Source organism: Apodemus sylvaticus, chromosome 6 (genome assembly GCF_947179515.1).
Source record: "Apodemus sylvaticus chromosome 6, mApoSyl1.1, whole genome shotgun sequence".
Taxonomy (NCBI): Eukaryota; Metazoa; Chordata; class Mammalia; order Rodentia; family Muridae; genus Apodemus; species Apodemus sylvaticus.
This window is the reverse complement of record NC_067477.1, coordinates 39,874,224-39,900,746: the sequence shown is the minus strand read 5'-3', so window position 1 is coordinate 39,900,746 and position 26,523 is coordinate 39,874,224. Positions and strand designations below refer to the sequence as shown.

At 47.1% G+C, this 26,523-nt stretch overlaps 1 pseudogene; it reads right to left on the bottom strand.

Moving 5' to 3' along the window:
• Nucleotides 1-13,329: 13,329 nt before the first annotated feature.
• LOC127687169 (40S ribosomal protein S28-like) lies at nt 13,330-13,625 on the bottom strand (annotated as a pseudogene).
• Nucleotides 13,626-26,523: the final 12,898 nt, after the last annotated feature.

The window sequence follows — 26,523 nt, the reverse complement described above, 5'->3', positions numbered from 1 at the left end:
TGGCCGTCTGCTTGCTAGAGCAACAGACGACCGATCGAGGGAAACAGAAGAAGCCCCGTTTTCAAGTGTAAACCCCAGCATGAGCCCAGACGCTTCTACCTGCCCGCCGACACGACACAGAAGGGTCCCATGGGGTCCTCTTCCTCCAGCCTATGGTCCAGATACCTAGGACTGTGTGATCTACTTCATAATTAATCACTTAAAAAAAAAACGAACCTCCATTTTATTGACCGTTTTGTGGGTCAGGCACTTGGGCCTGGCACAGCGGGGTGATTGCTAACCCCCACGCAGGCTCACTGAGGCCTTTCAGTCACTGGCATGCAACCAGGCTGGTGTGGAGACTTCAGGATGACACCCACACCAGCCTTGAGACTTTGGTGGGAGCAGTAGAAGTCTGGGCTCAGCTGCACCCCACCCCTCCCCAACTGCATAATCTTGAAGCTCTCCATGGGCTCTTCTAGCGGGGAAGGCTAAGGCTGACTGGGTTCGTAACACCGTACCCAAGACTCCCACATTAGGTGGAAAATGCTAGTGTTTTTGACAAGTGTTTTCCTATACCCTGTCAAAGGGGAAACAGACTCAGAGGAACAAACCTGCCATTCTCTTTTTTCTTCTTTTCTTTTTCTTTTTCTTTTTCTCTTTCGAGACAGGGTTTCTCTGTGTATCCCTGCCTGTCCTGGAACTCACTCTGTAGACCAGGCTGGCCTCGAACTCAGAAATCTGCCTGCCTCTGCCTCCCAGAGTGCTGGGATTACAGGCGTGCGCCACCACCGCCTGGCTCTCTCTGGCACTAAATCCTTCATCAGGGTCAGAACACCAGAAATGTCAGCTGGAGTTGTAAGCAGCACAGGCCAACACTAATCTCCCTGGAGGCCCCTATTCCCATCTCGTATGCTGTCATGGCGGGCAGGGCCTTTTCGAACCTCAGGACTGGACAGTGGAGCCTGTTTCTAGCTCTTGTTCTGGAGGTCAGTGGTCTGTGGCTCATCCATTAATGAACACCCTCTCCTGACCTCTCAGCAGCCTGGTCTCCATGTTGTAGTTTACCAAGCCAAGAGACTGACAGAGGATAGGTCTCCTTTCCCACTAAGGCCAGGACTCTCAGGGGCTGCCTATTGTAGCAAACCCCAGGAAGATCTGATGAGTCATCCTTAGTTTGCTTTGCCCACACAAGGCCAGGGAATGAAAGGCAGCTCTCAGCATCTTCCCCTCACCTGTAAAACTGCAAAACTTGCTAGAATTGGGAGAACCCTTGTGTGCGGCATCAGCCTGGTATGCTGATTAATCTCATGTCAACTTGACCCAAGCTAGTCATCTGAAAAGAGCCTTGTCTGAGAAAATGCCCCCGTTATGACCTGCAGTAAGGCATTTTCTTCACTAGTGATCAGTGGGTGAGGGTCCAGTCATTGTGGGTGGTGTAGTCCCTGGGCTGGTAGACCTGACTTCTTTAAGAAAGCCAGCTAAGCAAGTCACAGGAAGCAAGCCAGTAAGCTTGCTCTAAGAAAGCACCTCTTTGTGGCCTCTGCATCGACTCCTGCCTCCAGGCGCCCTGCCCTGTTTTGAGTTTCTGTCCTGACTTCCTTTGGTGATGAACAGTGATATAGAAGTGTACATCCTTTCCTCCCCAACTTTCTTTTTTGGTCACGGTGTTTTGTCACAGCGATAGAAAGTGTAAGACATCAGGTGTCTATTGCCGTGACAAAATAGCAAAACCAAAAACAAATTGGGAAAGAAGGGTTTTGTTTGTTTGTTTGTTTGTTGGCTCAGACTTCCAGATCATGGTCCATCACTGGAGAAAGACAAGACAGGAAGTCAAGCAGGCCTGGAGCCTGAAGGCTGGAGCTGGCAGAGGCCATGGAGGGGTGCTGCTTCCTGGCTTGCTCACTCTGATTTCTTATAGAACCCAGAACTACCAGCCCAGGGATGGTACCACCCACCTTGTACTGGGCCTCCCCTCCACTAACACTAATTAAGAAAATGCCTTAGAGCTGGATCTCATGGAAGTATTTTCTCAACGGAGGTTTCTTCCCCTCTGATGACTCTAGTTTGTGTGAAAGCTTTTGGGATGTGTTTTCTGAGAGCGCAAAGAAGCTGTGCTCTAGAGATAGCCCCGGTTGTACCTGGTGCCGGCAGCTGGACTTGGTAATGTGTAAGAGTCACCCAGATGGTACTGGTTTGAAAGTATGAAGAAATCATGGAGAGCAGCTGAGGCTTGGCACCATGAGAAGCTAGGAGAGGCCATTGGTGAAGGTAAAGTCTCAGTAGCAGTTGTGGGCCCCGAACTGACCGGTGATACAACGAAGGTGAGGCCTGGCACCATGAAGAGAGCCTATGAGAGGCTGTTGGTGAAAGTCCAGCCTTGAACTTTTAAGAGATTTTGAATTTTTAGAGAGGTTGTATATTTTAAAGAGATTGAAATTTTAATGTGTTTCAATTTGTAAAGACTGTTCTAGTTTGTGTCAAGTTGACACAGGAAATCGGCTGAAGCTGACCCCTTGTCAACTTGACACACAAACACATCGCTATTAAGCTACAACTCCTCCTTTTTAATCATTCCCAAGATCTCATATTAAAAACATAAATAAGTTTAAAAGTACCACAGTCTTTACAAATAGAAACACATTCAAATTTCAATCTCTGGAACACAGCTTCTTTGTGCTCTCAGAAAACACTTCCCAGAAGATTTCACCTCAGTGATGCTGGTCTCTTCTTAATCATTGCTAACTTCTTAACTCCAGCTAACTGGCATCAATTGTCCCAGTAACACAAAGACTTCACTATAGTAGTTCTGGTATCTTGTTAATCACAACTGAATCTTCAGCCCCAGCTAAGGACAACCACAGAATCTTAAATCAAAATAGCAAACAATCCTGATTTAATGTTCCCTTGGAAAAAAATCACAAGCCAGACCTCCATCGTCTGCACTGTTCTCAACATTATCTTCCAAGCTCCTACAGAACGTCCCACAGAGTTCTTACACCCAAAACTCTTCTAACCCAAAGTGCCAAAGTCCTTCAGTCTTTCTCAAACCATGGTCAGGGCTGTCGCAGCAATACCTCACTATACCGCCAATTTATCTTAGGGTTTTTATTATGGTGATAAAAACACCATGACCGGTAAACAAGTTGGGAAGGAAAGGGTTTATTTGGTTTACACTTCCAGATCATAGTCCATCACTGAAAGAAGCCAGGATAGGAACTCAGGCAGGGCTGGAACTTGAGGCAGGAGCTGGTACAGAGGCCATGGAAGGATGCTCTAACTTGTGTCAAGCTGACACAAAAAAACCCAACCAATACACCTGGGAACAGAGCACCTCAGTTGAGAAATTGCCTCCATTAGACTGGCCTGTAATCATGACAATGGACCTTTTTCTTGATTAACGACTAATGTGGGAAGGACCCAGACCACTGTGGGCAGTGTGACTCCTGGACCGGTGGGCCTGGATTATGTAAGAAAGCAAACTCAGTAAGCCATGGGAAGCAAGCCACAAGGCAGCGTCCGCTTCAGTTCCAGCCTTGACTTCTGCCTCACAGCCCTCAGTGATAGACAGTGCTGAGGAAGGGTAAGCCAAACAAACCCTTTCCTCTCCGTGTTGCTTTTGGCCAGTGGTTTTACCATAGCAACAGAGGAAATAAACTAAGGATACCTTATGACCTCCTCGAGGCCACCTGAGGGCCATTGGAAGGGCGAGAGCCTGAAGGGCAGTGAGGAGGAAGGTGGGGCACTGGGAAGGCCCACTCCTGATTTTCTCTGCAGCACCAGTGAGAGCCACACTTCTGTTGCCAGGGAAGTGATGCACCAGAATTCAAGTTTGCAGAGCTGTGACACCCTCTGCCTACGGCTGGTGGTACTGAGAGGCAGCCTGGCTATGTGTGAAGTCCCCTGTGTGTGTGTGTGTGTGTGTGTGTGTGTATGTGTGTATGTTTGTGTGTGTATGTGTGTATATGTGTGTATGTTTGTATGTGTGTGTATGTGTGTATATGTGTGTGATGTGTGTATATGTGTGTGATGTGTGTGTATGCAGATTATGTGTATGTGTGTTGCTCAGTGTGGGAGATCTGTCATAACTACCTCCACCTCCCACAAGCATCCTGTATCAGCTGCACCCAAATCCTTATCCTTAGCTTGCCAGAGAACTAGCCTGCTCGTAAGAAACAGCCAGAAGCAGACTTAAATAACCTCATCTAAGCCAAAGGACAGTGAGATCCATGCTAGCCTTGGTGATGAGTGCCTCCTGGTGTCACTGTGTCCCTCTGAGAAGCATGATGACCAAAGGCAGAAGGGACAGCCACTTCCTGTGTGAAAGCCTATCAACTTCTTACTGTGCCTAGTCACTGTTTCTACAGCTTGGGCACTGTTGAACACTGAGTTTCACTTAAAGGCTCAGAGCTGACCATTGTGTCAAGGTAGGGACAGTCTCACCCTGACCTACTTTGGCACCTTTGCCCTCCTTTTGGATCATCCTGTAGAACAGCGGTGGGAAGGACCCTCACCCCACCAGGCACAGCTCTCTGATGGTCAAAGGCAGGGAGAGCTCAGCCCTAAACTCTCCGCAGAGAAGACGGCAAATGCCTAAAATACAGCCAGCCAATGCAGGAAGTCACCACAACCCTGCTTTTCAGCCAGGGAAGCTTGGACTCAGAAGCCCAGGAGTCAGCCCCTCACTCTTCAAGTTTGTACCTAGTTCAGTTGGATTCTAAATCTCCACACTCACAGGGCCTCCAGCCTTCAGAGCCCAGACCTTGTCCCAGAGACCCTGAGGAAAACCCTTCTCTTCCTCTTTAGAGAGGGCTTCAGAGTTTCACTGATTGTTTTCATCCCTTGAAGAGTTTTAATGCCAGGTTAGCCATCACAATAGCCACTCTCCCTCCAGGAGTGTCATATGTCTCAGTGACGACCTCATGATGCTGATAAGCTGAGGACAGGACCTGCGGCCACCCAACAGACTTACTGTTTTCAAACTAGATGCTGGAGCCCTGGGAGCGACAGCTGGTTTTGAGGCTTTAGTCCAGACTCTGCATTTCTTTAAGGTCCTGCCTGCCCCCCTCAAACCATTTCCTTTCCCCATTCCTTTAACCCAGGCTTCCTGTTGGGAGGGGCAAGGCAGAGAGGGACCCGAGCATCACCCTGTGGGGTCTCTCCACCTCAGCAGGCTACTGAGATCTGTAGCATCCTGGTAAACCTGGGGCAGAAACTCTGGGGTGCTCTGAGAGGGTGAATGTGCAGGGTTCGTGGGACGCAGAGCAGTTGCTCTGTGTGGGCTGAACCCGCACCCAGGTTTCACTGAGGTGAGTTAGGGCCACCCCACTCCCCTCTTTTCTTTGGGGGAGGGGAAGAAAGAGAGTCAGTTAGATTTATTTAAATGACTCCCCTCTACACCAGCCAAAAACAAAATCAAGATATCCTTAGATAGCTCACTAAAGAGGTGGGTAGCCTCATTACCAAAACCTGCTGCTTAGCGGCTTCCGCTCCCATCGGAAACCTGCTAACACTCTTCTGCATGCCGACAGTTTAACAGTTCAAAGTCCAGAGGGAGGAGGCAGAGACGTTTCCTAAGAGGGAAACTTCTCTGCAAAATTAGAAACGAAGTTCATGTCCCTAGCTTCCAGGTTGCTTATCAGGAACACAGACAGGAACCTGGGAGAGCGACGTAGGTCGTGCGTTTGGGATAAAGTCACAGTGGGGCCAAAGAGAGAAGATGCCAAGGGTATGCGTGTAGCCATTCACTTCAGTAAATCTGAACTTTCCGAGCCGGAAGGTCTCTTCTTGCACCCGTGCAGGCTCAACAGCATGCTGTGGGCGCCCTCTGCTGTCTGTGTTTGGACTGGCATCCAAGTCAGGTGGGTTGCTTCCTAAACTCCAGAGGCAAGTCAGTGGCTATAAGCTGGTGGCTCTCCCGGATTCAGTTTCAGGAAGGACCATAGCCCCATCAGAGTCTGCGCTAACGAGTGGGACTGGTCCAACTGATCCCTTTAGTGCTGCATCTTTCTTTCTTTTTCCGGAGGCGGAGGGCCGAGCAAAAGAAGAGGTCTTGCTGTGTGCGCAGGGGAGAAGGAAAGGGAGTCGTGGCAGGGTGGGGGTGGGGGTAAGAAGGAAAGAATCTCTGTGGAGGGGTCCCAGAAATTCCTCCCCCCCCCCTCTCGGAAGGCACTTGCAGCTTTTGTAAAGCTCTCTCCATGTCACTGCTGAAGCCTCCGGAAAGCTGCCTCTGGGAGTTATGGGGCAGGGAAGAGGAAAGCAGATACTCTTTACCAGGAATTCTGGGAGTGATCTTAGAGACTGCTAGACTCTGAGGTGCAGAAACACATGCTATCCCTTCCTTTAAAGGCGGTGCAGTAGCGTCAAAAGCTGATGCCGTTCTCCAGGACTGGAAGAACGTGCATGCTTGTAATTCCAGCACTCAGGCTGCATCAGGAGGGATCTGGTGGTCAAGGCTGAGTCCAGCCTGGACTACAGAGGAGGAGGTCGTGTTTAAAAGCCAAGCCGAATCAAACAAGAAAACCCAGTGAGGGGGGGAGAAAAGGGTCAGGTATCAGGGCTCATTACATTTACGTAGCAGATCTAAAGTGGAAATTTCTGGTTTCTTTGGAAACTTGGGTTATTATGTTTTGCTGGGGCAGACAGGTGAAAAGGTCTTGCTAAAGCAGACACAGGTGAAAGGATGTTTTGCTGAAGTAGACACGTGAAAGGATGCAAGATGGATGGAAAGAATATAAACATGACCCCGCAGACGGTGGGAGCTCCAGCTCTGGTTGGCCTTGCACCGCCTCGCTAGTCTTCGCTGACAAAACACGTGTCTTGGTCCACCTTCCGTTGCATTGCTGAGCTTTGCTTGTGGTGACTTCATAGAGAGAAACTCACCAAAGAACTTCTTGTGAGATTCCACTACTTCTGGCCACTGGACTTGGCCGATTGGCAGGTCTCCCCATTTCCTTTCGATTGAACTGCCCTTGCTGATTTGTGTGTGCTGCCTGCCAAGTGGACTGGGCTGTCCCTGCCGATTCATGTTTGGTGTTTGCTGGTTGACAGAAACAATGAACTATTTCTAGACAGGTCCACTTCCCCCACATCCTAATAACCTTTCTTTTCCACTACCTCTGGTGGGTGGTGGACTAGAGGGGAGGCTGAACCCTTTTTAAAGTAGGCTGTGAAAAATATATGCCTCCATAGATCATAGCTGTATTGAATAAAATGGGCATAAGAAATGTCCTGTTATTTTCCTCCCTCCATCCTCCAGACCCAGCCTAGCGTGACTAAGCTGAGAGGAGAGTCCATTTTGGTAACGACCCAAGCTGTCTCCTGCTGTCCTGATTGGAGCTAGAGGTCTGAAGGAGATGCCCAGTCTGAAGTCACCTGCTCACTTCCGGGATGTGGACATCACTGCCTAGTTCTCCAGATATGTTCAGGGGGCACCTACCCAGCGTCCAAGTGCTGTGACCATTGTAGGAACCTGAAAAGGCCTGTCCCCTCCTGAGCTTGGAACGTTCTCATACCTTGTTATTTCTCCATGCCTGGCCTAGCACAGGCTCATGGAGGCCACAAAGCCTGGGCAGGAGGGACACCACTCTTTATAGCGCCTACCCAAGGACGCCCATGGGCACAAGGTGTGAAAGGAGACGTCTCTGAAACCCAGGGCATGTTCCCAGTGTCCTCTTGCTACTCTGTACTGATAACCTTTTCCCCGATACTCTTCAGGCTTTGCAGTAATGCTGTTGTCTGCCTTTACAAAGAAAAGAGGCCATGGCATTTGCTTCATAGATTAGGGCTGTGAGCTGCCCATGTCGGACTGTCCATTTGAATATCCCTTTTTTATATTATGATTTACATTTTTGATAATGTATATTTATTGAAAAGGCATGCACAGGGATAAATACAAACATGGGGTTTTGTTTATAGATCCTTGAAAACATGAGGCTAAGTCAAGAGGATGATTCAACATAGAAAACATGGCCATGGAGACCTAAAGAGAAGAGGTCGAACAGAGCAGAGAAATAGGGAGCACTCAGAGAAACGGACCGTGCATGTCTCCAACAACTGGACACACTGAAAGGGAGCAGCCTTGCATCTCACAGAGCATTCATGCCTTTATTAATGCTGACAAAGGGAGGCTGGATCCAGCTAACGCAATGTGCCCAGCAAAGATAAGGAACTAGATGAGGCAGTCAGACAGAATGTGACTGTCTCTCAGTCAGACGGAAAGAGACTGTCAACAGTGGCCACAGCATAATGCTTACAAAAACAATAGCTATGTAAAGCTTTCGTAGAAATAATTTTGAAATTTGACGCTAGTACAACCAAGATAGAAAAATCTGGATTAAAAACTAAAGACATATTCTCTCTCGAGGGTGAGAAATTCAGGATAAAATTTTTGGCTTATGTCTAATGGAGTAAAAACAATGACACACTGTATATCCAAATTAACTAGATACACAGGATGAAAGACCTGACAATCCCCTGCATCACTGACAGCCAGAGGAACACAGACATGTGGAGATGACCTCAGTGTCTTAGTTCATTTTGCAAACACTGAAAACGTTTTTAAGTGAAGAACTAAAAATGAATCTCGATTTTAGGCATTAATTTAAAGCAGAGATTTTATTGGAAGACATTTCATCTTTCCAGGCCTGCAACTGGACTCGGTGGGCTGGAGGCTGTGCCTATATCCAGTCATAAAGGAGAGGCAAAGGCCTGCCGCAGCGATTCTCAGCCTTCCTAACGCTGTGACCCTTCAATATGGATCCTCATGTTGTGGCGACCCCCAACCACAAAACTGCACTCATTGCTATTTCATAACTATAATTATGCTACTATTATGAATCACAATGTAAATGTCTGTGTTTTCTGATAGCCTTAGGTGACCCCTGTGAAAAGGTCATTTGATCCTCAAAGAGGTCGCAACCCATTGATGAAACCTGGGAACACAAGAGAGGCATCAGCACAGGGTCCCCAGCCCAGAATACAGGCAGGGCTCTTGTTTACAAACGGGCTCCATGAAGGGGCCTCAGTGGACCTAGAGACCTGGATCTTGATTTCCCAACACCCTGCCACTTGAAAATTCAAATCAAACACACCTGAGGCGCATATAAGGTTTTCTTGATGTTGTATATTTTCCTTGTTAATATTTTAGGACTTTAATTGGAATCCCAATACAGGGCTATGGACCAACTAGATTAATTCTTTACCCTGTCAACTCAATATAAAAACATTTCTGATCCTTGTATCTTTTAGGTTTCAATCTGTAGTTCAGCCCATCACCTTCCTATTTCTCACAGATCATGAAAAGAAAAGAAAAAGTCTTCATAGGTTCACAGGGTTTCTGAGCCAGCACACAGCTGCATGCTGAAGAAAACAGAAAACAGACTTCCAAAGAGGGACTTTATTATTATATGTTCAAAATCAGAAGTTTTTTTCCTACTTTTGAAATAACATGCGCAAACTCTCCTTTCAAGTTACAGAGTGCGGGAATGTCATCCCTTTTCTTTGTGTGCATTTGCTGATGGATGGCCTGGGCTGGGTTTAGCTAAATCATTTCAGATAGAAAATGCACAAGTTTGCCTGCAGGTCCCTCTGGCTCCAGACATGACTGGTTTGTGCTAGGACTAAGTGCACAGTGGAAGGGCACGTGGTCACCCTAGGTCATTCCTAGATCTATTTTTCTACTGTATTAAAGCAGAAGGGACCCAAGTGCTGTGTCAGCCTGGGCTAGAATTTTTTAAAAAAGCTAATTAATCAATATTAATATCAACACTGAGTAATGAAGAAAAGCATTTCCATAATGAGCTTGCCAGAGCTACTTGCTGGTGTGACCTTGTGTGGGTGTCCTTGACATCTGGCTCCTGGGTGGTTTACTTAGCATCTTCAGTGTCCACAGGGCCAAGCAGGTGGCACGGATGGGGAGGTTGATGTACCAGGCACCAGGACTCCTGGGAGGTGTGGACGCAAGTGTGAGGGGGCATTTGAGAGGCTGAGGAGTATGGCTAGCCAAGGCTAGCTTCTTGGCTACTTTATGGGTTCCTATGGCTACCCTCCTTCTCCACCCTTATCTCTTGGGAGAAAGAAGGGGAGAGAGAAAGGGGCATCAGTATCATCAGACTACTTCCTGCTGATTAGGGACATTCCTTGGTTATTTTGATCTTCGCCATCAGGGTATACAATTTCCTTTTCTTGTCTCTGTGCAGAACAACTTGACAAACCACAACAACAGTGCTAACCATCAACTGGCCAAACAGCCCCTTCTAGTGGGGTTCTAGCACTGATATACCTTCTGAAAAGTCCCCAGAATTCCAAACATCATACACTTGCCAAAACTATCTGCTGCTGGAAAAAGAAAATCATGCCTCTGCCAGAGCACGAGACAAATCATAGTCTACTGCTGTGGACAATCCAAAGCAGCCTCATATCCTACACCTGGGATCACAACAAAAACATATTCCTATATAACACTTCTATGCTTTTTTAAAAGAAATCAAAATTTTGACTACAGAGGAGAGCCATGGCCTCCTCCTATTTAGCTCTCACTGCCTCACCTGTTCCTCTCTGGCCCCAGAAGGTGTCCTCACTAAGGAGGAAGCTGGCCCTGTGAAACTGTGAGCCTAGTCATCAAGTCTTTAAAGAAACCACAAACATTTCTATCTTTTTAAAAATACCATTGGGCTGAGAGGCACAGCTCAAGTGGATGGCGTGCCTGCCCAGCATGGAGTAAATCCTGGGTTTGAGTGGTGCTACACTCTTGTAACTTCCAGCATTTGGGAGGCAGAGGCAGGAGGATCAGAAGTCAAGGTTATCCTTAACAGCTCTGTAGAGAGTTTGAGACCAGTCTAGGCTATGTGAGAACTGTCTCAATAAATAAAAACAGATAAGAGAATTTAAAAACCTCCCAATCCTGAAAAGCTTTTGGCTGAGACATAAGGGCCAAAATTTGAATCACAGCTCTTAGGGAGAAGCCTCTGCATTTCCATTAACCAAAGCTCAAAGGTTGCCATGGCTCTCCTGTCCTCGGCCCCCTCTGTGGCAGGCGGTCCACAGTCTGCAGTTGCTTCTGCTGCTGGCTGAGGTAACAGCTCCCCTCTACAGCTGTTCTCTTATAACTCCCCGTCCCCCATCAGCCTCAGATGAAAGGAATGTACCCGGTTTTACCCCTAGGCTCTCCTGGTGCTATTTGAATTTCCCAATCTCCTTAGTTGGTTCATACTTCAGGGCTGCTGTGATTTAAGTATTTGCATTTTCCCCAAATTCGTGTGTTGAAACTTAATTTCCAGTGTGATAGTCCTGTGATACCCCTGTCTTGGGGGAGGGTGATGGGGTCAGGAATGGAGTTAGTGCCCTTGAGGGAGCCCTTTGACCCCAGTGCTGTATGAGGGTACACATAAAATGGCACCCGTGTGGACCAACCGAGTCTTTGGGGCTTTCCAGCCTGCAGGACTGATGTTTAACAGTTACCCAAATGGAAGGGGCCCAGGGTATAGAGGCTGGAAGAGACTGAATAGAAGGCAGTCTCTAACCCTTCACCCCAATAATACGCATCCCCAAAGACACATTTTTTCAGACTCCCCCTCACTCCTGCCCTGGATAAACTACTCTCTTACTGCTCTGAAGCATTTTACTATATCGCCATGCTGTGTGGCAATTATTTCATAATATAGGGGTCACTCGCCAGGGCCCAGGGGCTTGAGGATATATTTGATTTGTTTTTTGTTTCTTCACACCAGCTTACCCAGCTCCCAGCACATCCTAGGTAGGTGATCTTTGTTTAAGGAAGAGACTAGAATTGTACTACCCAAGGTGCAGATGCTTGCAAATAGCTCTGTACTGTTCAGCTGCTTCCTATGTTAGTTCGTTAGTTCATGTGAGCTAATTTGGAACCACCAGGAATGGGCTGCTTGAACAATTTAACCCTTACATGACAAAACTGAATTAATATTTTTTTATCTGTTTAATATTTACATGCCTGAAAGAAAAAAATTACATTTTTCCCTTTAAGTGATTTTGTTATGTTTTAACATTTTAAAGATTGTATCTTCTTTTTAAGGCTTTATTTTATGTTAAATTATGTGTCTGTGTCTGTGTGGGTAAGGACAGGTGAGTGTCCTTCGGGGGTCAGAAGAGGGTGTCAGATCCCCTGGAGACAGAGTTATAGGCGCTTGTGAGTCTATAACTCACATGAGTCTTGAAACCAAAATAGTTCCCCTCAAGAGCAGCAAGTGTTTTTAACCACTGAGAAACCTTTCCAGCTCCCTACATCTCTCTCTCTCTCTCTCTCTCTCTCTCTCTCTCTCTCTCTCTCTCTCTCTCTCTCTCACACACACACACACACACACACACACACACACACACACGCCATCCTGGGCATAGATCTCAGAGGTTTGTGCATGCAAAGACAAACACTTCTACTATGGAGCCATGCCCCCTGCCCCCTGCTCCTAGAAAGTTTTAGATATAAATATACCTGCTGTTTGAAATGGAATATCTTGAACGTATCGCCATCTTTCAAAACGTCAAGGCTGGGACTGGAGGGGCAGCTCAGCTGGCCAGAGCACTGGCTGCTCTCCAGGGACCCAGGTTTGGTTCCCAGCGTCCACTCACGCGGGGGCTCACAACTTCTCTATCTCCAGTCCCAGGGGATGTGGTGCACTCTTCAGGCCTCCTTGGGCACCGGGTGTGTACACGATACACACATGTGGGCAAACACTCATCCACATAAAATAAAAATAAATATTTTAAAAATTTCAAAATATGAAGACCATTTCCACAGTTCTGTTTCTATGTAACAGCCAACTCCTGAATGGCTCCCGAAACTGAAGTGTCTTTGCCTTTGTGTGGATGGCGTGCAGGGCCTTCTGTGTCCCTTCCCATTACCTGATACTCATCATACATGACAGGAGCTTACCTCCAACAACTAATTAGTTCTAGTCTCGCCCTGGCTGGGAGACCAGGCTGCTAGGAGCGTGGTGCAGGTGTGCTTAACCAGAGGAGACCAATTCTGAGCGCGCAGATCTTTGGAAGAGGAAAGCGCCTTGCTTCAGGGGGTCCACGTGACTAAGTCACAGGGATGGTCTCTGCTGCTGAGTTCTCTGTGTGAAAGCCGTAGGATGGCGCCCCAAGTCCAGTTCCCAGGTTACAAAGCACAGGTGTACGTCCCTGTTTCAGAAAACACTTCTGGTCTCAAAGGGCACAGAGACAAATGAGGCCTTTCTTTCTTTCTTTCTTTCTTTCTTTCTTTCTTTCTTTCTTTCTTTCTTTCTTTCTTTCTTTCTTTCTTTCTTTCTTTCTTCCTTCCTTCCTTCCTTCCTTCCTTCCTTCCTTCCTTTCTTTTTTTTTTTTTTTTAAGAATTAATACAAATGCTTTATTCAACAGTTGCAGGTCATTTCGTGGGCTAAGTGGTGGATATCCAGGACCCAGTGGCCAAGGTCAGCGCAACCTCCGAGCTTCTCTTTCTGACTCCAAGAGGGTGAGCACGTCACCCTCTCGAACGGGGCCTTTGACGTTTCGGATGATAGAACGGCTGGTGTCATCCATGAATTCCACTCGCACCGCGTGCACTGTCCCTGGGAACCGGTCCTGCCCAGCACTTTGGTTACCCTAGCCAGCTTGATGGGCTGCACATGACTCGTGTCCATGATGGCGGCGATCTGGTGGAGAGGCCTTTCTTAAGGCATCAGTGTGGCTGAGCCTTTCTGATCATTCAGGCCTGAAGTCTGTTCATACGCAGGGTGGGACGATCATTTTATGGAAAAGCAGCACCAGGTTGGGGTGTGAGTTGACCGCTATTGTCATTGTCACTAGTTAGGGAGTGCTGAGGAGTGTGTGTTTATAGGACAATAATGTAAGGGGAGGCCTTGGGAACCTGAGCAAAGGCAAGGTAACTGGCAGGGCTCTTGAGCTGCAAAGGGCCGCGTCCTTAATCACAGGAATTCTGAGCCCCGAGCGCCCGTGGTTCTTAACTCTAGCTGCAACAGCTTGGGGCTTTAGCCAGCAGCCTAGCAGCCACAGGTAGAGCAGCGGCTCTGGAGCTACACTGCCAGCATTGGACCGGACTGGTTCCACCTCATCTGAAATCCTTCATGAAGTCCCTTCTGCAGCCTCTTGGCTCTCTCTGTCTCTCCCTCTCTCTCCCCACTCCCTTATCCCCTCCCTCAGCCCCTCCCTCCCTTACCCCCATCTGTTTTATTACAGGCTTTCTCTTTGCAGCCCTAGCTGTCCTAGATCTCACTCTGTAGATCAGGCTGGCCTTGAACTCACAGAGATCTGCTTGCCTCTGCCTCCTGAGCTCTGGGACTAAAGGTGCGCGCTGCCACCACCCCCTTGCTGGTTTTAGCTTCTGTAGATCTTCACCTTCTTAGCACAACCTCATCCCTTCACTGGTTTAATTCCATTCACTCTCTGCTTCTGAATGTTCTCTGCAACTTTTTAAAAATAAGTATGTATAACTATTACTGGAGGGAGGGAGGGGGACGAGAGAGAGAGGGGGAAGGGCATACCCTATACGCCACGGCATGCATGTGGATCAGAGGCCAGCTTTTGGTCTGGAGTTCGTTTTGTCTTCTAGGGTAGGGGTTCTGGGACTGGATCTGAGTTGTCGGCTTGAGCATCCAGCGCTTTGACTGCGGATTCGCTTCCCAGCTTCCCCGAAACTCTTCAGTTGTCTTGCTGCTGGCTCTGGGCAGCCCCATGTGCCATCTGTTCTCTGTGTGGGTAGCTCAGCCCGCTGTCCCCTGTATAAAGCCATACTGCCACTTGGATGAAGCTTTAGCTGGGCCTCGATCACAGCACGAGGCAGACATGGCCCCGCGCATGGAAGGAGCGTCTCTCAGACTGAGCCGCTGGGAGCGGGAGGAAGGCAGCCTCTCCAGCCAGCTGTGTACGCGCACGGCTTCATCCATCCTGACCACACCCTTTTATTTGACCATACCAGCTTGCACAGGCCCACCAGGCCTGCCTATGTCAGCTTCCAGGAGTTAAGAGAGGCTTCTCGCTGGTCTGACTGAAAACAACTTGAGGGCTGTGGGCCTGCCTGAAGCAGTCTCCTAAGCGTCAGGCAGCTGCTACAGTGGGAGCGCTGGAACAGAAACCAGGGCCAGGGCAGAGTTCCCTGAATAACCAGCTATGAGGTATTTGGAGCAACCCCAGCTCTGGCCATGAGATCCCCCCAGCTTACTAAAAGCTGGCTGAGTGACAGATCTGTAGTTCTGGGGACCGAGGTAGCGCACAAGTTGCAGAAGGTGTTCTCTGATGAAACTTTGGGAGTGATAACAAGGTTGCCTATGTTGGCGTTGGGATCCATGGCAACAGGTACTGATTCTCAGTCAGCCTTGCTTCCTGCTGTAGCTTCTGCTCCCAAGCAACCAGCCACAGTGGGGCTGGAGACTCGGGGATCGGAAGGGGCCTGATAGCTGCCCATCAAACAGTAAAGTTGTTCACTCGTGAGAGTGTCACTTAAAGGAAAGGAAACAAAACAGGGCTAGGAGATGGCTCAGAGGGTAAAGAGCACGTTGTGCCAAGCACGGGGGCACAGGATCCCCAGTGTCCATATAAAAGCTGGCACAGCTGTGTGCATCTGGAACCCCGGGGCTGGGGGTGGAGATGTGGACAGGTGGATTGTGGGAGCTTGCTGGTTAGGTGGTCTAGACAGTCAGTGAACTCCAGGTTCAGTGAGTGACCTGGCCTCAAAAGTAAAGAGAAAGGCAGTGGAGGAAGACCCCCCCTCCCTGCCCCTCAAGGCAAAAGAAAAGCAGCATTGGAGAACGCAGTGCAGTTTGATTTAACGTAATATTTACCTTCTTTAACTACGCATGATTCCCATCGAATGCTCTGAGGGAGAGCTGAGACCTTCTAATCTGTCTCAAAAGCAGACACAGGATAGAAAGGAAGTGAGTGCCTGTGTGATTCTAGCATTGTGTCAGGGGCCTTGTGACTACACATCTGCACAAGGAAGGCTTCTCTGAGACCTTCAGTACAATGTGGAGTTCTGCTGATGCTATGGTCATTTGAGAGAAATTGAAATTTTATACTGTTTTATAATTCTGAGGATTGTGAGGGGACCTCCCCTCCCCAACAATATGCCCTTGATTCAGAGTCTGCCACATGAATTAATACCAGATATTCAGTTTTGGATTTATTCTAAATATCTTTATGCAATCATTACCTCCCCCCCTCTCTCTCTTTCCCTCTCTCTTTCTCTTTCTCTCTCTCATCTCTGGCCAGTGTGAGGAAGAGCCTCACACTGGGTCAACTCTATCCCAAGATATCTGTTTTGATCACACCTCCTACCCTAGCTCGTACAGTTTAGTCATTTACAAACAAAGTTTTCACCCATTAGTAACTTTTAGTTATAGAGGGAACACATGTGCAGACACACACACACACACACACACACACACACACACCCCAGTTGATCCAGAGCCACTCTTATCATCAGTTAGTCTATAACTCCCAGGACCAGAGCACCGCCTGTTACCCTGTCACCCTGTCATGGTCATGCAGGCTGCAGCAGGCTGGGAAACCCAGCTGTGATCTTAAGCAACACCCCCCACCCCCTACCCCCCCTCACCCCCCAATCAATGGGAGTGATTTTCTTGTTGCTAGGAGACAGCAAGGTGATGTCAATCATTTAGATGCATGAAACCAACCAAGCCCCAAACAACCCACTGGTAACCAGGGACACTGAAGAACACTGAATGAAAACCATTCTCAGATAGAATTACAGAAATACTGATTGCTTTGGGAAGGAATTCCTGCTTAAGGTGCCCTCCAGAGTGGGAAAATTTTTGTCAAAATAGGCCAAGGTCCTCTACGTTTCAGTTAGATAGAAAGAAGTTGAATGAATAAATTGAAATGGTCCCTCCAACTCATGGTTATTTGACACTGAAAATAATGGCTTATAATACAAATAATGTTACATGTTTGTGGTGTGCAGATTCAGACATCTGGTAGACCGCTCAGTCCCAGTCTGCACTCATCTCCATGCATCCACGTGTTCAGAGAACAAAATAAATATAAAGACTCATGCGGGACGAATCCACGTCAAGCTCTCTCCAGCCAGCATTAGGGGCTCTACCTTCTTCTTACAGGATCCTCCTGTCTTTGAACTAAGTTCTAAGGATGGACGGGCGTGGCCCAAGGGTTTGAGAATCATTAAAGACACCAGCTCCCAGTCTACCTAAAGAAAAACCAGAGACCACGTGGTACCCTTGCAGGCAAATAGACCTTATTTTAATTTCTTCCTGTTCCTATCCTTATCATTTTTGCTCTCAGAGAGGAAGAAGTCAGCTAGGGGAGGTTGGAGTGCAGTCTTCGTCCACAGTTAGCTGTCTGGAAGGCGAGCCTACTGACTCACTCTGATCAAGGTTAGAGAGACCAAGGAAAGGGGGCATGAGATGGAGGGGGGGTTGGGGACAAAGACTCTCAAGCAAATCAGGGCAAGATGACTCATGTGTGGCCAGCTTTAAACACCACTGCCAGGACCTCAGAGGGCACAAGAGATGTACACTGGGCCTGTAAGATGGCTCAGTGGACCTCAGAAGGCACAAGAGATTTACGCTGGTTCTGTAAGCTGGCTCGGTGGGTAAAGTGCTTGCCAAGCCTGATGACCTGGGTTTGATGCCTGGGACAAACGTGGTGGGAGGAGAGATGGCTGCAAGATGTCCCCTGACTTCCACGTGTGCGCTATGGAACGTGCCCTCCTAAATAAAGGAAGGAGTTTGGGAGCAGGGCTTTGGGGGGTCTCAGAGGTAGGGGCAAGATGGAGGCAGAGCAAACGCAGCACTTTGACTAGGGCTCGAGCTGCTGTTCTGTAGGCAGCAGGCGTAAACATCCAAGTCCCAGTAAAACACCCTGGGGAAGTTCTTTTTCATAAGGCGGTGATGGAGACGAATTCTTGAATTTTCAGAAACCCATTAGCAAGCAAGTGAGGTGGGGTATCATTGTGACGTCAATTAAGGAGTCATTAGTTCCTAGGGACTTTTCATTCTGGCCACAATCAGCACCAGTTGTCACTCACAGGCCAAGATGTGCAGGTGGGCAAAGGGGCGCTGTAGAAAACCCACAGTTTGGGGGTTTGAATTTCCAGGTGGTTTTATTATAACTAATTGAGAGGAGAGGTGCCTTTGCTTTTGCTCCTCCTCCCCTCTTTTTACTATTTCCTTATTATTTGGTGTTTATGGGTATGTGTGGTATGTGCATATGCATAGTTTTTTTGTATGGGTGTGGATGCGTGTATATGTAGGTTCACACACGTGGAGACCTGGGGTCAGTGTCCAGGATCATCCTTCATTGCTTTCCGACCTTATCCACTGAAGCAAGGTCTCGTAGTCAAACCCACAGCTTTCTGATATGGCTGGTTTTACTTGAGCTGGACATTCCTTATCTCTGCTAGAATTCCATATGGGCCACATTGCTATTCTGCATTTATGTGCATTTGGAAATCTGAACTCTGTTCCTCCGGCAAACACTGAGTCATTATCCTCAGTCTAGAAAGCATTTGTTCTTTTGAGACAATGCAGCCAATGGGCCAATGTGTCTGTCCAGAATTAGGTCAATAGTTGGCTGGCTGAGAGCAGAGGAGAGCGGAGGGGCTGACCTGTGGTCCTGTGTTCTCTTACCATGAAGTCTGATTTCCAGCACTGCAGTCAGGCTTGGATAGAATGTCTTTGCCACTTCTATTTTTTTTCAACAGTAGAGAAATGAACACTTAAAACTACCATTGGAGAATCTACAGAAACTAGGCTTGTAGTGTAGACTATATGTAGGAGGCAATAATGTCTGCAGTGTCTGTTGCTATATTAAGGACTCTTCTGGAAACATCAAGGTTGAATATCCACCCCAAATATAGTCTGTAAGTCTGTGTCTTAGTTATTCTTGTATTGCTGTAGATAAGACAACATGACCAATGCAACTTATAGAAGCAAGAGTTTATGTGGGGCTTACAGTTTCCAGGGGTGAGTCCTTTAAGAGACCTACTGCAGTGCTGGAACTTGACTTAGTACCTTGCATGTGCTAGGTAAGTGCTTTGCTTTTGAGTTGTATTCCTAGACCCCCTTTAAATTTAGGGATGCTGGGGAAGGGGACATATGTCTTGCTGTCAGCCTATACTGGGATCCTCACAGATGGTGGGTACAGCAGGGAAGGTTGAGGTCATGACAGGGCAGGGATCATTAATGCTGGCCAGCCTGGAGTCTCCATTTAGTACACAGAGGCCAGGCCAGGAGCTAAAGCCACCTGTGGACCTGCTACGGTACAGAAGTGAGCATTTCTGGGTGGGAGAGGAAGGTGGGGTGAAGCTAGCTATGGGATGGAAGAGGTACAGGGTCTGAAGTTGTTCTTCCTCTCAGGAATCCACATGTGGAAGACAGAAGATGAAGCCCATTAGAGCAGTGGTTCTCAACCTGTGGATTGCAACTCCTTGGGGGGGGGCGTGTCAAACAACTCTTTCACAGGGCTCACCCTAAGACTATTGGAAAGTACAGATATTTACATTATGATTCATAACAGTAGCAAAAGTAGTTATAAAGTAGCAACAAAAATAATTTTATCATGGGGGGGTGTCACCACAGCATAAGGAACTGCATTAAAGGGACACAGCATTAGGAAGGTTGAGAACTGCTGCTTTAGGGTCTGCACCCACTCCTCCTCCTGGAACTGGTTGTTACCTAGGTTTACCCATTCACGTCTATGCCAGCCTGCTCATGATCTCAGAGTTCTACTTATTTCTGTTATGTTCAGCATCTATCACATGCCTAGAGTTGAGCTCTCTTTGGTTGCAGAACTTGCTAGCTTTATAGAATGCTCCCATCAAATCCTGGAGGTGGGATCAAGTCTATCCCCCACCTCATCCTTTTCTGCCATGCTAAGGACTTAAGAGAGTCTACCACAATTCCAGGAAAGCTCTCCCTCAAACACTGAGATTTAGCCTGGCCTTGTTTTTACTTTGGTACTTTGCTCACATGCTGGTTTTGTAGTTGTTTTCAAGATAGACTCTCATGATAGAATCCAAGATGGCGCCCAACTTGCAATCTTCTTGCTCCAGCCCCCCTAGTACTGGAATCATAGTGTGGGCTACTGCACTGGACTGGATAAATAAAGTTTTCAAATCTTCAAAGCATGGGCTGGCATTTGGATAAGAAAGAAAACTTGTTCTGTCTCTCTTTAGAGTTTTCCCCCACTGTGGACTTACTTAAAAAAGATGTTGAAGAAAGATCTAATGTTCAGAAGTCAAATGTGTTTAAACTCTGAACTTCTCTAAGTTTCAAAGTCAGAAGAGCTTAGAAAAAAGTTTTGTTTTCCTTTAGTTCCACGTTCCCTGTCTTGGGACTCTTCTTGGTTCTGAGGCTTTAAGTAAACAAGGCAATGACTGTGTTCTAAGTATTGCTAAGGAATGAAAACAGTAAGCAAGCCCTGAAAATGTTAGCCATCTTTAAGGCATGATGGGATCCCTGTGGCTGCTTCTTGCTTCAAGCTATGTTTGTTCTTAGGTCTTTGGAGAGTAAGGATGGGTAACAAGCAGACCCTGGTGGTTTGGGTGAGAATGGCTCCCAGAGGTTCATATGTTTGAATGCTTGGTCCCTAGTTGATAGAACTCTTTGGGAAGGATTAGGAGGTGTGGTCTCATTGGATAAGGTGTGTCACTAGGGCAGGATTTGAGATTTCAAAAGCCCACACCATTCCTGTTTGTATGTGCTCCCCCCCTCTCTGACTGTCTTGTACTTGTAGATCAAGATGTGAGTTCTTACATACTGCTCCAGCATCATGCCTACCTTGGCTTGTGCCATGCTCTCCACCATGATGGTCATGGGCTTACCTCTGGAAACCTTAAGGCCCACATAAACTCTTTCTTCTATAAGTTGCATTGGTCATATTGTCTTATCTACAGCAATACAAAAGTAACTAAGACACAGACTTACAGACTATACTTTGGGTGGATATTCAACCTTGATGTTTTCAGAAGAATCCTTAATATAGCAACAGACACTACAGACATTACTGCCTCCTACAGATAGTCTATCCTACAAGCTTGTTTTCTACAGATTCTCCAATGACGCATAGTTTTAAGTGTTCATTTCTCTGCTGTTGAAGAAAACAGAAGTGGCAGAGACATTTTATCTAGGCAGGTGCATGGCTATCCACACTGGTCCCTGGGTTGCTTGGAGGCACAGTGATGAAGTCACAGGTTCAGTCCTCCCTTAAACTGGTTAGCATGGGGTCTGATCAATGCTGATTTTCCTAATGTGACTTAGAAATACCGACATTAGTCTTGAGAACCAGCTGAGAAGTGCAGATGGCTCAGTGTGCAACTGTCGCTCCAGGTGGGGCAGCAATGCCAAAGTCATGCTGGTAGATCATTCTAGGCTGCTACAAATGGCTTCCTTTCTGGTCCTGTTGAAAGCAGAAGGCTTCTCTTCCCATTTCAATCATTGTTTGCTTTGGCTCTGATGTGAGAGGAGAGGAGGAGAAGGCACGGTTTGCCAAGCCCTTTCCCTGCTGAGATGAGAGGGGAAGATGGACTGCCAGCTGAGAGGGCATCTGGGGCTTTCCATCGGTCACTGCACCCACGGGGTCAGAAAAGACACCTTCATCCCACCACAGTGCCAAGAAAGGCTGTGCCAGAGCCTCCAAGGTCAAGGGCCTTTTCTAAGATAGGGAAAAAAAAAAGCTAATGAAGGAAGCCACAAAGGGATGGCAAGGGGACCCAGGCTGCCAGTCTGTCGGTAGCCATTTCCCATTGGCCTTTGTTACGTGCAAGATAATTAGGAGTCGTCCAAGGCTGAGTTCCTCAAGGACAATAGCAATGAAACAGCATTTGCCAGCATCTGGACAGGTTCATAGATTAACTGGGTCAGTGTCTCATTTGCACTCAGCTGGGACTGCCCTCCCTGCCCTTCAGAAAGCAGTTGGCGGTTCATGCCTGAGTGTTGAGGAATCTGGGAAGATAATTGCTAAGTTCAAAAGCGCCATTCAGAGACTCGCCTGGGGTGGCTGAGGTGAGATCATGCTATGCAGTCAGATGAGCCCAGTCCAGGAAAACCCATACGTTTGATTTTGGTTTGTATATTCAAAGGTGAGACAAATAAAAAAAAAATCACAGGACAATAACCAAGCTGCTAAGAGCCTGATACGCATGCGCATGCGAGAGTATCGATTTCTTCATATTCTGCAAGAATGTAAGTCAGTGTTGGGTCAGCTTGTCAACCTGAGGGCGGTCTGGAGCGATGGGCTAACCTGCTGCTCATGAAGCCCTGTAGGCAAAGACTCACACTGGCTGGATGCGGAGTGTACCCCCCCCCCCATTCTAACATATCCACACCTTACTGTGGCATTCAGGATTTGGGGTGTCCAGAGTTTTCAGAGGTCGGAGGTTTAGATTTAGATGAGAAGTATCCCGATTTAAAAATTTGGGTCTGGGGAGAGGGATATGACTGAGCAAAGTGTTTGCCATGCAGCCATGAAGACCTGAGTTCAAACTGAAGATGCTTCAAGAAAAGCCAGGCATGCCAGCGTGTGCCTATGTAATTTTGCGAGTGTTATGGATCATAATGCAAACATCTGATATGTGACTCCCATGGGGGTCGTGACACAGGTTGAGGAATGTTACTCTGTGGAGTGTTCACAAAGGCACAGTCATTGCAGCCTCCAAGTTAAAACATAAACAGATTTACTTCAAGAGCTAACTTCGGAACAAACAGGGCCAGCTGGTTGACCTCAGAGGTTACTGATATCTACCTGTGCTTCTCTGAGGCCTCTGCTCCCATGTATTAGACACAGATGGGAGGAAGGGTTGAGCCTGTCTCCTGTCATGGCTGTGTCTACTCCACAGAGTAACATTCCTCAACCTGTCTACTGAGGCAGGATAGAAAGATAGGAAAACTTGAAAGGACACAGAAGTGGGAAGGAGACCTTCAGTCTATGGTCTGTTAAAGGCTCAGCTCCTGAGAGGCAGGGATTCCAGGGCTGGGAGAATTCCAGGGCTCAGTGGAGAATGAGCTTGTGTGAATGAGGATGGGGTTCCATTCCTAGCACTCAGATAAAAAGCTGGGGGAGGTGCTTCAAGACTGTAACCTCAGTACTGGGGAATGAGGACAGAGATGAGATGGGGAGGGGATTTCTGGAGCATGTGTGTGCATGCGCGCGCGTGCACACACACACACACCACACACACATACACTACACACACACACACACACACACACACACACACACACACACACACACGAAGCCAAAGGAGAAAAGCCATTAATTTTCACCTCTACCTTGTTCTCTTGAGAGGGTCTCTCACTGAACCTGGACTAGACTGGCAACTAGCAACCCAGTGATCTTCCAATCTCAGCTCTCTAACATGCCCATCAGTGACTTTCAGCATTGAACTAGGGTTTGGTGACCTGGCTCCTCCCATTGGTGTTTTTGATGGAAATTTTGCATAGCTGTTGAAGGTCTTTCAATTTTAATAATTTCTAATAGAAGTGACCCAGGGATACCACCTATTGAGTTGCTATTTTGTGCCATGATCCATGCTAATGATTAATAGATATCAAAACTGTTACATGAACTAGGCTTTATTGCTTTCATTTACTTATTTTTGGTCTCTTTGAGACAGGTCTCTCTATGTAGCCCTGACTATCCTGAAGCTTTCTCTGTAAACAAGGCTGGCCTTGAACTCACAGAGATCTGCATGCCTCTCCTGCAGAGTCCTGGGCTTAATGGCAAGTGCAGCCTTGTTTTTGAAGACAGTAGAACTCAGGTGATTCTTCAAACCTCCTCAGAACATCACTGCCTGCCGCCAGAGGGCGCTGACCCTGAAGCCTGGAATCAGGCAGTGGGAGCTGCTCTCAAGAGTTTGGTTTCCCTGAGACTGGCCCAGAGCAAAAACAAGATCACAACGGAAGTGAGGGGACTGGTGACAGGAAACAACCAACAGATGGGAGGGACACCCAAAGAAGTGGGAGATGTTACCAGGAAGTGGTAATGCCCTCTCCCACACACTGGCGCAGTAGCCAGCCCCATCCCTCGGAGCACCTGGTTTAGCTGGCAACTTGCACCAAAGGCAGGCAGGGGTTGCCAGGGTCTTCTTTAAGCATCCAGCTTCTTTCATAGGATGGATTTAGGAACGGAATTGCTTGTCCTATCCAGACATTTGACATCATTGTATAGATGAGACAAAACAAGAAACTGGCTTTCAACTCCAAGGTCTAAGTCAAGTACTGCTCTTCTCTTGACCTTTCCGGGGCTTAAGAAGAGCTGGGAGGCTCTGCAGGGCAGGCTTTCCCTGTTTACAGCATGTCCTATTGTCCTAGCTGGGTTTGCGGAAGGAAGCGTTCTCTTAAGACTTCAGAATAAACAAGCAAGTAGGATGTGATCAAAAGCCATCAACTAAAAGGATCCCTGGAGAAGCGCCAAGGAGGACTCTTATCAAGGTGGGCAGCCTTCCCCAGCTGCCTGTCAAATCAGCAGTCTGTCAAATGGATAGCAAGTGCACAGCAGTGTGGGAATTCTAGAATGTTAGGTCTGGGAGAGGCTTCGGTCACTGCTGGGCCACATCCTTTGCTTTAAAAACTTGAAAGCACCAGCAAGATAGAATGACTTATCCAAGGTCACCATGGAAGCACCATTCTACCATCCTGAGAGAGCTAATTGAGATTTTAAAAATAGTTGACTTATCAAAGTTACATATCAGCAAACCTAGTTTTTCCTAAACGTTTAAAAATTTATGTCCTGTTTTGTTATGTATTAAAGAATCCTCTTTAACCGAGTGAATAAAGTTATGTCAAATCTTTTGTGTCTTATAAATATATACCCTTTCAATTTTTTTAAAACATTTGATTAAAGCAACCTTTATAAGTCCTTAAAATTGCATATGATAATGACATAATAATAATAATAATAATAATAATAATAAATTCCAATTAGCCTAACAAGTTATCAGTGCTGATCAAACTTTGCCAGTAAATTTATAAAGTTCTCTTAATACATGACATATGCACTTGAAAACCAATATTATTTTCTTTTCTTCTGTGTGTGTGTGTGAGAGAGAGAGAGAGAGAGAGAGAGAGATGATGATGATGATGATGATGATTAGGGATGGGTCCTGTGTCTTTAGGGATGGATAGCTCCAGGTCCTTGGCTTTGCCAGGCTAGTGTCTCTGACAGACCCCCAGGACCCACAATCTAAACTTAAATACTTAATCCTTTAAATTAGAATAACAAGTTTAATGTGTTATTATCTGGTAGACAGACTATACAGCATCCAATATCTTAGATACTTTAAGTACAAATTGTCCAGATTTGTACAGATTGTCCCAGCGGTCCTAAATCTGTTCTCAGCAGGCAGTGGTGAGTCTGTCCATTTGCTCCCCTCTTTATGTGAGTCTGAAACCTCCAGGGTTAAAGGGGAGTCTGACACCAACCCTCCAGAGACGCTGCCACGGTGCAGGGCTGTGGAGAAAGAATGGCTGGGAACTAGCAGTCTCTCACGGCGCTGACGGCTCCTGAACACACAGTTCTCCCTGAAATGGCCTCCCTTTGACGTCTGTGCTCATTCTCCGTTCTTTCCTGAGCGTCCCCTCTGGCCCTGGACTGTGAGGGACAACTGCCGGCTCTCTGTAGGAATCTTTGGCCCTAGTGTTCTGTGGTCTCTGATTCCAGTGTCACTTTAGAGGCGATTTCTGCTGCATAGAGTTTTCCTTTGGCCTTATGGTCAGTCTTTGGGCAGTTTTCCCAAATAGCTGGTGACAACACCCCTCTCCTTCTACCTTGGAAAGATGCCCTCCAGGTGGACCTGATAGGTGTGGTCTCCAGTGCCCAGCTCTGAAAGCTGATCGCCAGGTAGTGTATAGCCAGCCTTGTTCTGTGACTGCTCTTACGGGAGAGACATTTTAAGCCAACATTTTTTAAGACAACAAAATTTCTAGTGTATTTGAACACTTTATATTTTACTTATTTATTTTTGTAGAGTATTTTTGAACTCAGGACAGCCTCTCCTGATCAGCAACAGAAATCAAACCAGAGCAGTATATGTTTCAGATCAATTGAAAACCCTTTCATGACTTTATTCATGTATGCAAATATTCAGCTGAGCAGAACACAGTTTCTGAACACTTGTGCACAGCAAATGTTTGAATCTTGTGCTGCTTTGAGGAAACCTACCTGGAGTTGGTGCTAGCTTAAACCTTCAGTGTTAAAAGAATGACACAACCAAAACAACAACAACAACAACAACAACAACAACAAAAAACAGTACCTAGCAGCCAGGTGGATGCATTTAAATATCTAGTTCTTGACAACACAACAAACAAAAAACAAAAACTAACAAACAAAAATCCACCCAAATCTGGTTCTAACCAGACATGGTATATGCCTGCAATCCCACCACTTGAGAGGCTGAAGTAGGAGGACTGCAAGTTCAAGGCCAGCCTGGACTCTATACAAGAAGTGTGTGTGTGTGTGTGTGTGTGTGTGTGTGTGCATGCGTGCACGCACATACACAAATGACATAACTGGTTACACAGACCAGTGTTCCCACGTGGTCCCCACTCTCCCCA